The sequence below is a fragment of the Pinus tabuliformis genome, chromosome 5_1, assembly GCF_031772625.1.
Source record: "Pinus tabuliformis cultivar Carrire ecotype Pingquan chromosome 5_1, CPIR1, whole genome shotgun sequence".
Lineage (NCBI taxonomy): Eukaryota > Viridiplantae > Streptophyta > Pinopsida > Pinales > Pinaceae > Pinus > Pinus tabuliformis.
The window spans coordinates 277,165,477-277,182,844 of NC_142305.1; positions in this window are offsets into that span (position 1 = coordinate 277,165,477).

Consider the following 17,368-nt stretch of genomic DNA (forward strand, 5'->3'; position numbering starts at 1 on the left):
TTTAAAACAACTAGCCTTCCTCCAAGATGTTTTCATTCTAGCTACTTGTCATGGGCGCCTCAATATAGGTTTTCACCTAGAGATACTTTTATTTCTCTCTTTTTTTTTCTTTTTTTTTTTACACCATTGGGCAGTCCCAAGAGGTTTTCAGCCCAATAGTGGTACTCAGGAGCCTCATGGAGGTTTTCACCTGAGTTCTTATTTTTCTTTTTTCTTTTCTCAGTGACTTGACGAGGCAGGAGCTGAAACTTGATCCACCACCATCATTATTTAATTGATACCATCAATGAACTCTTTTCTTTTATAATGGCGTCTTGTAAACTTTCAGTCTATGCCCATTAACAAGTAAAGGAATGGCCTCTACATCTATGGTTCTTATCTGCATTGAACCATTATCATGACATCTCCCTATAACATAAGGCCCTAACCATCTTGTCCTTAACTTTCCCTTAAAGTCTTTATATCTGGAATCATATATCAAAGCCCAATCACCTTCTTGAAATTGCTTATCCTTGATGTTCTTATCATGCCAGATCTTCCTCTGAAGTTGAGTGACCTTTCTGTGTAGGAGGGTCTGTATTCTGAACTCATTTAAACCATTCAACTGGAGTAAGCTCTCTTTTTGTGCACTGTAAGATCTAGATCTAGTTGGGCTTCCATCCTTAATGTGTTATACTCGAATTCAATGGATAACAGGGACTCTTTCCCATAGAGCATCTCATAGGGTATGAATCTAGTGTTGGTCTTCCAGGTGGTATTGTAGGCCCAGGTGGCCTCAATTAGTCTATCTTCCCAATCTTTCCTGCTGCTGCTAACCACTTTTGTCAAGATATCCTCCAGCACTCTGTGGGTCACCTCCAATTCTCCATTACCTTGTGGGTGACAGGGAGTGGAGGTCATATGCTTCATCTTGTGATAGTTGAGCAAGTCTTCAATCATGTTGGAGGTAAACTAGCTTCCTTGAGCAATGACCAGTTCTCTAGGGTACCTAAATTTGTAAAATACATTATCCCTTAAGAAATCAGCCACCTTATCCTTTGTTGCTGCCTTAATTGCCTTGGTTTTAGCCCACTTATTCAAATAGTCAATGCACGTAATGATATACTATTTTTGTTTGGAAGGAGGGTTAATAGGTTGAATGAATTCCATGCCCCACTTGTCAAATGGCTAAAAATTCACTTTAGGTTGCAGAGGCATTTCAGCTGTTGGAGTAGGCTTTCCCATCCTTTGGCACCAATCACACTGAATAATATTTCTTTTCACAATGATAAAGAGTGGGCCAATAACACCCATCTTGTAACACTGTAAATGTTGCCCTCTTTGGTGGAAAGTGACCTCCACAAGGCCCATCATGATAGGTCAGAAGGATGTCAAAGACTTCTTCCTCCCTGACACATCTTCTTAGAATTTGAATTGGGCCAAGTTTGGAGAGGGTGCCCCTAATCTAGGCGAAGGAGGCACTCTTCCTCACAAGCTTTCTTTTCTCTTTGGAGGAAAAATTCGGTGGGAACTGTGCAGATACCAAATAGTTTGCTATGTCAGCAAACAATGGAGAGAGAAATGAGATGGCGAATAAGTGTTGATATGGTAACTAATCATCAACCATTCCCTTCTCACCTACAAGCAAAGTTAATCCGGAAAAAAAAAATTGCAACAATATTTTCCTTGCCAGGCTTATCAACAATAGTTATATAAAATTGTTGTAATAAAAGTAACCATCTAATAATCTGGGCATCCACATCAGGTTTATTCATTAAATATTTGATTGCAACATGCTCAGTATGTACAAATGTTTGATAACCTATAATATAATGCCTAAATTTGTTCAATGAATGCACAACAACCAGGAGCTCCTTTTCGGTCACTATGTAGTTCATTTTTGGCCTTTGACGGATTCTTACTGATAAATTAGATAAGATAAGGTAATTTCTCATATATTTAGCCTAGGGATTCTCCTATGGCTTTGTGTGAGGAATCAAAATGAATATGAAAAGGAAGGGCCCAATTTGGGCCTCAGAGAATTGGTGCAGTGTTTAACTTGTCCTTCAGGGTGTCCAAGGCCTCTTGATAACTTTTTGACCATAAAAACTCGGATTCTTTAGCCTATAACCCAAATAAAGGATAAGCCAACCTTCTGAAGTCTTTTATAAACCTTTGGTAGTATCCAACTAACCCCAGGAAACTTCTGACATCTCTCTGCTTTTGTGGAGGTGGGACCCTTTGGATGATAGCTATTTTGTTTGGGTCCACCTCCAGTCCTTTCTGAGATATTGAATGACCTAGCACAATCCCTCTAGTCATCAAGAATTCACATTCCTCAGAACTAAGAGAAAGGTTCATTTCAATGAATTTTTGAAAAACATTACCTAAGTTGGTCAGAGCCTCCTCGAAACCACCTCCATAAGGTGTGAAATCATCCATATAGATTTCTACCACATCATGGAATAACTCGGTAAAGATACTAAGGACTACTCTCCGAAAACTGGCAAGAGCATTGCATAGGCCAAAAGGAAGGACCCTATAGGTGAAAGTAATCCAAGGACAAGTGAAGGTGGTTTTATCTTGGTCTTTTGTGCTGATTTGGATTTTATTGTACCCATTGAATCCATCTAGGAAAGAGAAAAATTGTTTCCCTCCCAAGCCATCTAGCACTTGGTCAATGAAAGGTAGAGGGGAATGGTCCTTCTTTGTGGCTTTTTTTAACTCCATGTACTCGACACAAATCATCCACTTACCATTTTATTTGGAACCAACGCCAAATGAGAGACCCACTCACTATTTGAGATAGTGTAAATCAATCCTACATCTAGCAATTTTGTAGTTCTTCTTTGACTATATCTTTAAGAGCTGGATTCATCCTCCTTTGGGGTTGTCGTATTGGCTTGTAGCCTTCCTTCATATAATTATGGTGAGTACACATTGAGGGGTGAACTCCATTCATTTCTTGGTAACTCCAAGAAAAGGCATCCAGGTGTTACTTTAGCATGTTGCACAACTTTTCTCCTTGGAGAATGGAAAGAGATGGATTGATTTTCAAAGTTCTCTTGGGGCTGAATTCTATGGTTTTGACATAGATAGGGTTGGAATCGACTAAGAATAGATCAATTTGATGGTTGTTATGGGTTTCCTTTACTACTTCTTCTAAGGATAATGTATTGGGAGTTAGACTTTGGAGTATGTGTTTGATCAAATCATCTTCATCCTATTGTCCCCATCCCATGGTTTTTTCTAATGTGTAGAGTTGGTTGTAATAAACTTCATCTTTGTCTTCCTCTTCCAGCCACAAAGGTAAGTCATGTTCTAGAGAGGGCTACGCAGGAGGGTATAGGACTAATTACTTGGACATATGCCCTATTGGCTTGATGGGACCTAACCCAGGTTTAAAGTTAATTAGCGAAACAAATCCTTGTACTATTGGCCCTTTCGAAAATAGTCCACAGAGCGTAGACTGAAGTCTCACCTAAAGTAGTATGGGGGATGATGGAGCCAAGTGTTTTCACCCTGGATATGTTTGAGGGGTCGATTTTAGTCCAACTGTGAATAGCTTCGTGCAGGTCACCTTGCACACTGACCTGACCTGCGAGACCTTCGTGATATGCTACAATCGCCTTCACGCAACCCTCACCAGGGGCTGAGGTGATTTCACACTGCCCTAGCAATGATCTACACTAATTCTCCAAGTTACACTGCATGTCTTACTTATATTCTTATAACAGTTAGTTATCTTCATGGAAATAGATACTTCATCTTATATTCACTTTATCAACACATTCATATAAGTTTGTGCATCATATAAACAATAGAAATGCAATTTATATATGATACATTCAAAGCACAAAATAGGAAAAAGATACAAAGAAATGATGTAAAACTTATCTTTAATACTTCTCCAAAGGGTATAGATTCGACCTACCTAGTGCACTCAGCTGCAAGGGTCTGCACACTCATCTACGGACTACTAGGCCTCTACGTACTCAGCTAGAGAGCCTTCTACTCTACGACCCAAAGACTCAACTCTACACTTCAACTAAGACCCAATTCTTAATCCTTCATTCATGACTATTTCTTCTCAATTTGTTATTTACAGCTTAGAGCCTCGCTCTATTTATACAATACCATGGTCTGTAGACCATGGGTAGATTTTTAAAGCCAAAATTACATTACAGAAATGAGGGCATAAAAACCTATAAATCATTTACAATCTTTACACTCTATGCCCATAAAACGTGGAGTCTTGACATCATATTTGGTCAAAATCTGGGATTCAAGCCCCAAATATTGCCTTGGGGGATCCCGCACCCAACAGGCCCCCAACACAAACATCGTGACTCACCCTCAAGTCACTCGGTTGGTGCAAAGATATGTGAATGGAGACCTCCCAACTCTGCGTGTATTGTTGCGTCGTTGGAAACGCACCGAGCAACTGCCTGCTATATCTCCTGGACACGCTGTTTAGAGATTGCAGAACTACTTCCCTACATCTACTCCTACGTCCCCTACATCTACACAAGCTTGCCTTCAATCTACATTGTGATGATGAAGGCCTTGTTGATCCATGGTTGGAAGCGCACTTTCAGAACCACTTCTTTGTATTGCACCGCGTGTACCTGCTCCTTAAGTGATTTTTCCTGTTGCATCTGCGTGAGCCTCTATATAAGGGCCACTATCTGCACGATCCCTTTTATATCATCATACTATTATTGCAGCTCATGCACCTCTATTGCCAAGCGTTGTATGTTCAGGTCCTCCTGTAGATTGGTGAGGACCTCAAACGATTCTTCCAACACTTTGGTGCAGTACTTCATTGCACTATTGATCTCCTCCATCCCCAATGTAATGGCGTTGGCGCACTATTCTCTTACATCTAGAGGAGTTGAAGGCTGCACCTTCAACCGTAGCTCTACTATATGAAGGATCAACTTGAGTGGAACCTTAGCCATCTCTTCCCGCGCCTTACACAGCCTTGTTACTAACCTCTGGATGCGCACCTCTGCTGGTGCCTCTGCTGGGATGACCAACTTAGGGACCGTCTGGCAGGCCTCTTCAACCACCTACACCATCTTTTGGTTCTGTGCCACTACCTAATCGTGTTGGAGGCTCATTTGTTCCATATTATTTTTTTGCTTGCTTAACACCTGTAATGTGCAGCCCTCCCTAGCCCTCAGTTCTACAGTCACTCCATCCTATAGGACATAGAGTGTCTCTTGAGGGATCACAACCATGTTGATCCTTACTCCTTTCATCACACTAACTGTAGGTCGATCGACCTCATTCTCTGTAACCAGTGCCCGCTCTACTAGCACTATGGTGTTGGTCATGCAAGCGCACAACATTTCCTTAGCCATGGCCATTCCTACTACGAGGCTAGTCGAGAGAGTACCAGCCTAAGGAGTGTGTGCCTGCAACTCCTGTATGTGTGCCTGAAGGGCCCCCAACATGATCTGATTCTCATCCTGAACTGCTGGAGGGCCTCTGTGGTGATGTCATGCACCATCTCCCCTATATCATGTAGATCTGCCTCAGTGAGGGTGATCGGGTCGAAAGAAGTCTTAGAAGCTTTCAACTTCTTTTGTAGCCCTACCTGCTCTCTCAAGCTCTGGCACTTCAACTATGTAGATATTGTTTCTAGGTCCGCGCTACCTTCCTCTGTCTCGGGCTATTCCTCAAGTGAGGGCGACTTATGGCCCTCGCACTCCTTCTCTGTTGTTTGATGTTCTTCAACCGCTACTTTTTGTTGTTCAGTTGCTGCCTTCGTAGTGTCCTGTGCCTCTTGTGCCTTTGTTGTTGCTACCTCCTTTCTTCTCTTTTATCCCAACTATGCCATCCGCAGTTTTGCCTCCTCCTCCTTCCGTTGTTCAACAGACATTTCTATTTCAGTGGTGAAGATGGCTGGAGCGTGCCACTTCGGCGACCATGACTTAAGCACGGCAAATATAACATCGTCTATGGTCAGGGACGACAGTTCATTCCACTTCTTCACGAGGTCCATGCACACCCTGATGTACATGTCATGGAAGTCTGCCTTGAACTCTATGAAGCTTTTTAGGCTACTGTGGACAGTGGACGATAACTGCGGCTTTTGGTTAATCCCCATTCTAATGTTCATCTCCGTGAACACCCAAAATATATTACTGTCTTCGATTCTTTGCATGTCTTTAGTGGCCCACAGTGAAGCATACTTCACTGCCTCTAGAAGATCCCGCGCAATTTTGTTGAACTAGCTATCCTTAGGAAACTCCCAAGCCACCAGCACTATGGACAGCAGAATCCATGCGTAGTGGAAGGTCTTCCCCTATTCCTGTGCCTCGCGGCAATTCTCTAGGAACACCTGGTGAGCACCAGTATTGTAGCAATAATGTTGCAACTCCTGGGCTACCTACTTCACTCTTATCAACCCAGTAGTTTGTAACAAACTTGGAAGTGTCATTGTTGTATGCACAAGTACTAGTTCTTACTGCAGGTTGTCACTTGGTCAACCGGTGCAAGATCACTAGGAGTTCAAGCCAACTTCTATGGATTCAAGAAGAAGCTGTATATGTGATGAAAGGAAGGAAAGATTACTCCACAGATGCTTTTATAACTACAGAAAGGAGAAAGACTGACATGTAAAGCTTCAGCCCTCTGAGGTAACTCGGTGCTAGCTCAAAAAGTATTTTGTCTTTATTATCAAAACAATAGCAAGATTACATGAAACTGTCACAAAATAATAAGATTGAAGTTAGAGCAGAGTTTACATAAGTAAAAATCCAACAAAACTCTGACCCTAGTGAGGCCCTAGGCCCCTCTACTTATACAAATGAAGCCACCAATAACTTCCTTAAAATCAGGGAGGCTTGGCTCCCAAAACTCGAGATAATCATCAATCATCCTCCACTTGCTTGGTTGCCTTCTAGTGCATGATTTGGCTACTTGTACTCCGAGCTGAATGAAGGGGAATTCAAAGTGAGGAGTAATAAATGAGGGGGATTCCCTCCTATAATTCCTCTCCTTTGTCCACTTCAAGTTATTGCTACCATTTGTCCATTGGATCCTTGACTTTGACCTCAAAACTCATCAATAATCTGCATTAATTACATGTTAGACCACATGGAAATATAACTAACTCAACTCACTCTATAAGCATAAATATAATCATAAAGTCATACAATAAGCTAAGAGAATGGTTTATTTAACTATGTTAGGAGGTAAAATGAGCCCATATAATTTACCCATTTATGAGGCTCATCATCACCCCCATACTGAAAGTGTTTCTCATCCTTAGAGCAACTTAGTCAATCTCCTCATCTTTTATGTCCCTGGTGGCCTCCCTATCATCCCAGGCTTCTGATGTTGTCTTCTCTTCTCTACCATAGAATCCTGCGTTCCTGTCTATCTCTTCCCACTGCTCCTTCTCTTATTCTCTTCTGCCTTCCAGCATGCCTAATAGTAGTGGGGGACTCAGTTTGAGGCCAATCTAGTTTACCTTTAGCATTTGCATTGAGTTCTTGTACATTGGTACTCTTTTCAATGCCTCCTTCAGCCTCATGGGGGAATCATATTCCCGGATCTACAAACTATGTGGTAAGGTGTTCCATATCCTCATGCATGCATGCACACAGTCATCCCCAAGTAGCCTTTGCATATCCTCAAAGTTTGCAATGGCTTGTGCTTGATTGGTGAGATATCTAGGGGAAATCTGATGATCATTAGTGAGTAGGTAGTGTGTGCTGATGAGTGCCATAGGATCTGATGGCTCAGCTCTTATCATTAGTGGCTTATTTTTCTCCTTTACCATCAATCTTTTTATTTCTGCTACCCTCAATTCTTCATGGTTCATCCATGAGGTCGTGGTCATTAATTGCATGTCCCTTAGCTTGGCATTGGGGTCCCACACATTCATGTCTATGAGGGCCATGTTATGTAGGTAGAATTCTACCATATTTTCCATATCCTATGATGTGCTTTGGTCACACAGATCCATAAACTACTTGTAATCTTGGAAAGGCATTGTGTCTCTTTGTGCCAGAGCCTTTATCTGGAATTTTAACCATTGGTCCTTGAGATAGAGGCCATAGGATTTTGCTAGGGTTATACATTTCAATGCTTCCATGGATAAGCGAGCCATGCATGCCAGCTGAGTCTCTTTCTCCTGTAGCTGCCTCCTTAACAATTCATTTTCAGTTTCAAGGTGGCTTCTTGTAATTGCTTCCCTGTCTCTGAGAGCACTCAACTCTCTACCCATTTCTCTGAGTTTGTTTTCCATATGGCCAACATCCTCAACTCCTTTGGATTTGGCTATTTGCATCCACCTATGTGTTCTTATTATTTCTTTCTCTAATTCAAAGAATAGTGGAATTGCAAATTTTTGTGGGATTATCCTTCCTCCCTCAAGTAGATTGTAATAGGAGGCAAGACTAGGCTGGGGATCAGGTTCTTGTAGCTTTGTTTCTTCCTCCTTTACCTATGGCTGTTCTTCCATCATTTTCTCAAGCTTTTGGGTCTCTTGTAGTTTCTGCAGTGTCTCCTGTAGAACTGTCTGAGCCTCCTATAGGACTGTTTTTAGGTCCTGTAGTACTACCTTTTCCTTCCATGTGGAAGATCTAGGATTCCCCCTTTCATATGTGATAGGTGTCTTGGAAGGGGATTATTTCCCCTTGGTAGAGGGTGAATCTTCAATTGTAATTGGAATTTTTGAAGAGGGCTGAGGTTTTCTTGTTTTGATTCTTGTGCTCTTCCTAGCCCTAAAATACATGGAGGCTTGTATTTTCCTCTTTTGCTTTTGTTTGATTGGTGTACTGAGTGTAGTGAGGGCAATTACTGCCTCCCTTTCCAAAGTCTCAGGGTACCCTTCTCCTTCTTCTACCTTTTTTGCCTCTTTTTCTCCTCCTTCTGTCTCTTTTTTCTGTCTCTTTTTCTGTCTCTTCTTGCTTTGTTTCTTCACCTCTCTCCTCCTCTATTTCAATTTCTTCCTCCTTCCTTTTTCATTCTTCTAAGCCACCAGTGGCTTCACCTTCTACCCCTTGATGCTCTTCCTCCTCACTGCCAGTAGGACAGACATCATAGGTTAAGGCCATTATGTCATCCTCGGCTTTCATGTTTTCGAAAAATTCCCATGCTATAGGGAGTGTAAATGTATGGAGGGCTTCCTCCACTAGGATTTTGATTAACCCATGGTGAGCTAGCTGTTTTGAATTTCCTGCTTGAACCTTAGTGTTGGAGTCAATGAGGGATTACAGGAGGAAGTAAGGGATACTGAGCTTCTCAAGTGCTGGAGTTCCCATGCCATACCTTAATTCATGGAGGATTCTAAAGTGATAACCATAGACAATGTTGTACCTCCCCTCATAGGAAATGTATTTGATTATTTGATATCTAACCTTATCCCAAGGAGATGGTATGCTAGCCCTTGTAATGCCATTTTTATCCTCTATAGGGGTTTCATTTTTTTGGAAAACGTTTTTCTTGTCAGCCTAGCCAAAATTAGTTTCTCATCCTTACTCCAAGGCAGCCCAAGAGGAAGGGTAGTGACCCTACTGATAAATTTAGGGGTTATCTCCATGGAAAGACCTCTAAAGGTGATAGTGGCATGAGTTCTTGTGTGGGGTACCAGAGAGAGAACAAAATCTTGGGCAATTTCCTCATCAAACCCTTGGAATTTCTCAAAGAAATCCATCCAATTTGCCCTTGTGAAGATGCCCACCACTTGTGGATGTGCATGGAACCTAGTGGAGTTAGTGGGCTCCTTTATCATAAACCCTCCTATCATTTTGTTTATACTCTTTTGGGAAACCAAATGTGGATATGGAGACAACAAATTTTGAGAAAAATAGAGCAACAGAGGAGACTGTGTTTTTTTTTTCTTTAAACAGAACTTTTTTGTATTTTCTCCCCTCTTAAAGGCTTTGTTTCCTCCTGAAATTGAAACAACTTCTTGCATATATTTATATTCAATAGGGGGCATGCATAAAACCTACCTCTTCAAAACAACTCATTGCCCCTCCTTTAGAAGCTTGTTGTCCCTCCTATATAATTCCTGTAGGTGCTCCTGTAGAAAATGTTGAGAGCAGGAATATGGGAGAGATTGATGGAGGACGATGGTTACGAGGCTGTGGGGGCACAAGGAGACTGTTGTAGCTGAGTTACGAGGAGAGAATGAAGGAAAAGGTGGTGAGAATGCTCAGGGAGGAGTACTTATTACCCTTTATGGATATTTCTGGTGATGAGGGGTGAGCTGGAAAGGTATACGTTGGCCATATTCAGACTGTTGGTCCCCACCTACTTGATCATCATGGCTTCTCCTCATAATCATATCCTATCATTACATCGGAGTTCACACTTCCTCCACTACCTGTCCTTGGCATCTTGCGTTGGAGTTGAATGTGCGCACGTGTGGGTGACATCTCGGATGAGCGGAGCCAACTAGATGAAGGTGGCAAAGTTAACTGGCCACCTTTCCTTCATTCAACCTCAACCATATCATTTCTTTTGCATGACTTCTAATTACACAAATGCAAACAGAGGAACGATTTAGTTACTTACCTGTGAACCAAATGTATTTGTTGTGAGGTGTTGTGGCTCTCTCTCTCTCCTGCATGCCTTTATTCCTTTTGATGCATGTTGTCCACTTGCTGATGTGTGCTTGTGTCTTGTGCAGGTTCTTCTCTAGCTGGTTCTAAGCTTCAGGGGTCTTCTCAACCTTCATGTGTGTATTCTCTTCTTGTTGGTGTTGGGTTTTGATGGGATCAACTGCTACATGAATTCCTACAGGAGCTCATGTAGTTGCTTCTCCCCTTGAAACTTTAGCTTCTTCCTGTGCTTGGAGCTTGAGGATGATGCCATAGGTATAGATAAAGATGGAGAGGTAGTAGGTAGGCATCAAGTGAAGTGGATGGTGTTGCTTCCTCTCTTATTTTTTTGTTTATTTTTTCTTTTATTGAAAAACTATTTTTCTATGTTTTTCTTGGATAGGAAGAAAAATGATGCTTGGGGTGTGATGCAGGCTTGGAAATGATGGAAAGGAGGTTCGAAGATGTTAGCATGGTTTATAAGTTCTTCATGAAGCTTCCCTATCCCTCAAACTTCCTTTTGTATCCATTTCTGTCTCTTTTTAATTCCTACAGGAACCTCCTGTAGAAAACACAGTTTTTGAAAAATAAGCACAGTGGGGTGAAAGAAATGTCAAAAATGATGGATAAATGTGTGGAGAAGATGAGATGGGTGCTGGTATGAATGTCAGGGTCCACTTGGGACCTTCTTCGGCTCCCTGTAGTCCTCTTGAAAGCATGCAATGCAACAAAAAAATCATTTTCTTTCTCCTTTTTCTCTTTCTTTTTTGAAAACATTTAGGGCACCTCAGGGAGGTTTTCACCCTAGTTTTCTACCCTGGGTGCCTCTAAGGGAGGTTTTCACCCAGGTATCTTATTCTTTTTTCCTCTTTTTTTGACATCATTTAGCTACCTCAGAATAGGTTTTCAACCCAATGATGGGACTCAAGTGCCTCATGGAGGTTTTCACTTGAGTCCTTATTTTTTTTTTTTTTTTTTTTTTATTTAGCGTGTGGGTGAAGTGGAGGCTAATACATGCTCCACTACCATCACTATTTTATCCAAATATTCAATAAATTTTCAATTGAAGAGGGGTTTCTTGTAAACTTTCAACTGATGTCCATTGACAAGCATGGGAATGGCTTCATCATCAATGGTTTTGATCAGAATTGAACCATTATCATTGCATTTCTCCACAATGTAGGGTCCCAGCCATCTTGTGCTGAGCTTGCCTCTGAAATATTTGTATCTTGAATCATAGAGCAGTGCCCAATCTCCCTCTTGGAATTGCTTCTCCTTGATATTTTTTTCATGCCATCTATTTCTCTGAAGTTGAACTACCTCTTTATGGAGAAGGGCTTGAAATCTGTATTCATCCAATCCATTGAGCTGAACTAATCTCTCCTTCTGTTCATGTCTGAGGTCTAGGTCCAGTTGAGCTTCCATCCTTAGGGTATTGAATTCAAACTCTATTGATAGCAAAGCCTTCTTCCCATAGACCAGTTCATAGGGTGTGAACCCTATGGTGGTATTCCATGTTGTGTTGTAGGCCCAAGTGGCCTAAACTAATCTGTCCGCCTAGTCTTTTCTGCTACTGCTCACTACCTTGGTCAAGATCCACTCCAATGCTCTATTAGTGACCTCCACCTACCCATTGGCTTGTGTATGGTAAGGGGTGGAAGTCCTATGCTTGATTTTATGATGTGTGAGCAGGTCTTCAATCAAATTGGAAGTGAACTGATTACCTTGATCTGTGACCAACTCTCTTGGATACCCAAACTTGTAGAATATATTTTCTCTCAAAAACTCAGCTAATTTTTCCTCTGTCACTGCTTTGATTTATTTTGTTTCTGCCCACTTTCTCAGGTAATTGATGCACACAATGATGTATTGTTTCTACTTTGATCGAGGGATAATAGGACACATAAAGTCCATGCCCCACTTCTCAAATGTCTCAAAGCTCACTTGAGGTTACATGGGCATCTCATCCTTTGGAGTAGGTTTCCCCATCCTATGACACCGATCACACTGGCTGGTATATCTCCTCACATCCTGATGAAGAGTGGGCTAATAGTAGCCTGCTTGCAATATCTTGAAGGTAGTTCCTTTTGCTGCAAAATGACCTCCACAAGGCCCATCACGATGTGCCAGGAGATAGTTAAAGACTTCCTCCTCCCTAACACATCTTCTCAAGATCTAATCTGGTACAAGTTTGAAGAGATTGCCCCTAATCCAGGTGAAAGGGTCACTTTTCCATACTATCTTGCTCTTCTCTTTTGAGGACAGGTGTGGTGGGAATAGTGCTAAAACCAAGTAGTTTGCTATATCAACAAACCATGGAGAGAGTACTGAGATAGCAAGCAGATTTTCATCTGGCATTTGGTCATCAACCATTCCTTCTTCACCTACAAGCAAATTTACTCTAGAAAAAAAGTCAGCAACAACATTTTCTTTACTAGGCTTATCAATAATGGTCAAATCAAACTACTGTAGTAAAAGGAACCATCTAATAATGCGAGCATTTACATCTAGTTTTCTCATTAAATATCTAATTACAACATGATCAATGTGCACAAAGGTTTGATAGCCTGTGATATAATGTCTGAATTTGTTTAAGGAATGCAATACAGCTAGGAGTTCCTTTTCGGTCACTGAATAGTTTAACTCTGCCTTTGACAAGTTTTTTCTTATAAAGTATATGGCATAAGGTAACGTTTCATCAAATTTTCCTAAGGCTTCTCCTATCACCTTTTTTTAAGCATCTATGTGAATGTGAAATGGTAGGGCCCAGTTTGGGCCTCTCAGAATTGGGGTAGTCACGAGCTTGCTCTTCAAGGTATCTAGGGCTTCTTAACAGTTTTCCGACCATATGAACTCAACATCTTTACCTAGGAGGCTAAACAAAGGAGAGGCTAGCTTGTCGAAATCTTTAATGAATCTTTTGTAATATCCAGCTAAGCCTAGGAAACATTTGACATCTCTCACCTTTTGAGGAGGTGGGACCCTTTGGATGATGGCAATTTTGTTGGGGTCCACCCGCAGTCCTTGTTGAGATATTGCATGACCTAGCACGATCCCTTCAGTCATCAGAAATTCACATTTTTCTGGACTGAGGGATAGGTTCATCTCAATACACTTATCTAGAACTTTTCCTAGGTTAGACAAAGCTTCCTGAAAGTCAGAGCCATAAGGAGTACAATCATCCATGTATATTTCTACTGCATCATGAACCAGTTTAGAAAATATACTCAATACCACTCTTTGGAAAATGGCTGGGGCATTGCATAAACCAAAAGGAAGGACCTGGTATGAAAAATTACCCTAAGGACAAGTGAAAGTGGTCTTATCTTGGTCTTCTAGGCTGATTTGAATCTGATTGTACCCGCTAAACCCATCTAGGAAGGAGAATTTTTTTTTCCCTGCTAGACCATCTAACACTTAATCTATGAAAGGTAAAGGAAAGTGGTCCTTTTTAGTGGCTTTTTTCAATTCGTGATAGTCGACACAGATTCTCCACTTACCATTTTTCTTTGGCACTAGCACCAAAGGAGAGACCCATTCACTGTCAAAGATGGGATAGATGAATCCTGTATCAAGCAATCTCTGCAGTTCTTCCTTAACAATATCTTTAAGTGTTGGATTCATCCTCCTTTAAGGCTGCCTACCTGGTTTTCAATCTTCCTTGATGTATATACGATGAGTACATACTGAAGGGTGCACTCCTTTCATCTCCTTATAACACCAAGCGAAGGCATCTAGATGTTTTCTTAGTAGGCTACATAGCTCCTTCTCCTAGGAAGGAGATAGGGATGGATTCATTTTCAATGTTCTTTCTAGGCTGAACTCTATATTATTAACATGGAGAGAAGTGGAGTCGATTGCACAGAGATCAGTTGAGGGGTTGTTTTGGGTTTCTCTTACTATGTCCTCTAATGGTGATACACTGGGAGGTGGATTCTGAATCAAATTTTCAATCATATCATCCTCATCTTGTTGTTTTCCCCCCATGGTGATTTCTAATGCACAAAGAGGTGCAGAATAAAATTCATCCTCATCTTCCTCCTCCAACCAGGGAGTAGATCATGTTCTAGCAAGGGTTGGGCAGGAGGATATAGGATTAACTCCTTGGACATGTGCTCATTTTTATGGTCATGTTCCCAGCACAATAGTTGACGTAGGCATTGGTTGTAGCCAACTAGGGTCTTCCCAAAATGAGAGGATACCCAGTGACTTTTTCCTTTGGCTGGAGAACTAAGCAATCAGCAGGGTACTCCCAAGAATCAATGGAGACCATCACATCTTTCACAATTGCCTCAGGGGTCACAGTGGAGCGGTCTGCTAGTTGTAGCATGGCCGTGGTCTTCCTCATGGAGCCCTGGATGTTAAGTTTGAGCATTGTGTCCTTTGTCATAACATTAATGGTAGCTCCCAGATCAATCAAGGTATGTGGGACCATTGTGCCATTGATGTGGACATCAACTACTAGGCTTCTAGGATCCAGATATGTTGGACAGATTATCTACACCAACATTATGTTAGACAATTGTCCTATGACATTGATGGTTGGGGCATATATCTTGCGCCTTCTTGGATACCTAAATCACTTCTCTTTGATCAACCTATTGTATATAGGTACATCTTTTATGGCTTGTAGAAGTGGTATCTTCACACATAAATGTTTCAATTCTCCTAGGAGTTCAGTCTCTTCTGGGGTTGGCTAGATTGTCATGGATAGTCTCTAGGAAAGGGTGGATTTTCTTTAGGTTCACTTTCCTCTTTATCTTCCTCAACCTCCCTAGGTGGATGATGGCTATCTGGGAGAACTTTCCCAGATCACAAGTTAATGTCCTCAATCTCCACCAAATAAGTTGTGCATGATGGCTCCCCACTATAAACTTGCTGAGCCTGTCTATTGTTCGAGTTCGGATTTGGCTGGGTAGGCATTTGGGGTTTCTTTGGTGGAGATGAAGGTAATGGTTGTGGTTGGGTAGGTGGTGGAGGCAAAAGAGTGGGTGGAGAGTTGTATTGGGGCCTCCACCCCTGATGAGATGCGTTCCACTAAGGTTGTGGCTGAGCATAGGATTGAAATGAATGAGCGGCTCGATGGGCATGATATTGAGATGTGAATGACCAAGGAGGAGGGGTGGACCAGGAAGGATGAGTAGGAGGGCCCCAAGAAGGTATGTAAGTGACATGGTTTGGGTTGTAGTATGCCTAAGATGTCCCTTGCATCCCCTACTAGTATGCTCTATTTCCATGCAAACTTCTTTGGTTTATGTAATAGAGCTGCTCAGTGACTCCCTCAGCCCCTTGATATACAACTTTAAGTCTGGATAAGGAAGGGCACTTATCTGTAGAATTATTTTCTTCATAAACTAAACAAACCTCTATAGAGTTCAATGAGCACTCATTCCTAGGATGCCTCCTCGTGCATCTAGGGGAAAAAATGGCTAGATCCCTCTCTTCTTCCTCTTGTTTTCTTTTGATATGTAAGGTATCCATTTGCATGGAAAGCTTCTATATCATCTCACTCTTGAAGTCTTCCAACATGTTTCCAATTTCTCCTTTAATGGATGAGTTAGAGGAAGAGGTACTCGCTATGGGTTGACTCCCCCTACCTTTCTTTTTGGATTCTCTAGAATGATTTTTAAAAATAGTCTTTATGTTCTCATAGGATAGTTGGTATATGTCTCCCTTGGCTAGTAGATGGAGGGTGTCTAAAAGGTCTTCATGGATTCCCCTGATCAGGACCAACTTTAAAGACTTAGGGTCAAGTGTGCACCCGACCCTTTTGTAATTAAGATGGAACCTCTCTTTGTAGTCTTCGAGGGACTCATCACTTCATATGGTCATTAAGAAGATTTATTCTTTGGTATCTTTTTTCCTACAATAGTCTCGATACTTGTTGTTAAAGGCTTGCTGCATCTGAGCCCAAGTTGTGATGCTATTGCCAGGTAACCCCATGAACCAGTGCAATGGTATGTCCTTGGGAGTAGAAGGGAACAGTTTCAACCTTTTCTCATCTTCTGCATAGTCGTAAGTTCGACAGATGATGGTGAACTCAAACAAGAAGGTGTCAAGATCTTCTATAGTTAGGCCATGGAAGTGAGGTAGGGCTGAAGGACTTATATTTTTCATTTTGGTGTCCCCATTAGTCTCTCAAAAGGGAAAGGTACCCTCTATTCTGTCTCAATTCACCCTAGCATTTCTGTTTTCAGCCATTGGCTCCAAATGAATGTTTTCTTCTTCTTCTTCCCCTCTAGGTTCTTCAAATATATCTGGTTGTTCACCTAAGTTTCTTATTGATCGCAGCCACCGAAGAAGAGAGAAGGTTGGCTATGTGAAGCGATGAGGGTGTGGGAAAAAATTTTCCTCGGTTATGTCTATTCCTACGATGCATGAAAGGAAATCTTTGTTGGTTGGTTTTTGATTCTTTTTCCCCACACTGACAGTACCTGCAGAAAATGAAATTGTGATTGAACAAAACAAATTGAAACTAATGAAAATGAACTTGCTGAAATGAAATTTGTAAAATTAAAGAGGAAAGAAAGGAAATGTAGAGTTGAACAAAAAGAAATGAGTAGTCTTCTCTTGCTGATGAAATTTGCATAATTGAAAAGGAAAGCAAGGAAATGCAGAACTGAAGGAAAAGAAAGGACTAGTCTACTTTTGCTGAAATAAATTATTAGCAGAATGTTGCAATAGAAAATAAAAGAAAGTAGTAATCATGGAATACTCTGACACTTCCCCAGCAATGGTGCCAAAAAGTGGTGAGCACCAGTATTGCAGCAATAATGCTGCAACTCCTGGGCTGCCTACTTTACTCTTATCAACCTAGTAGTTCA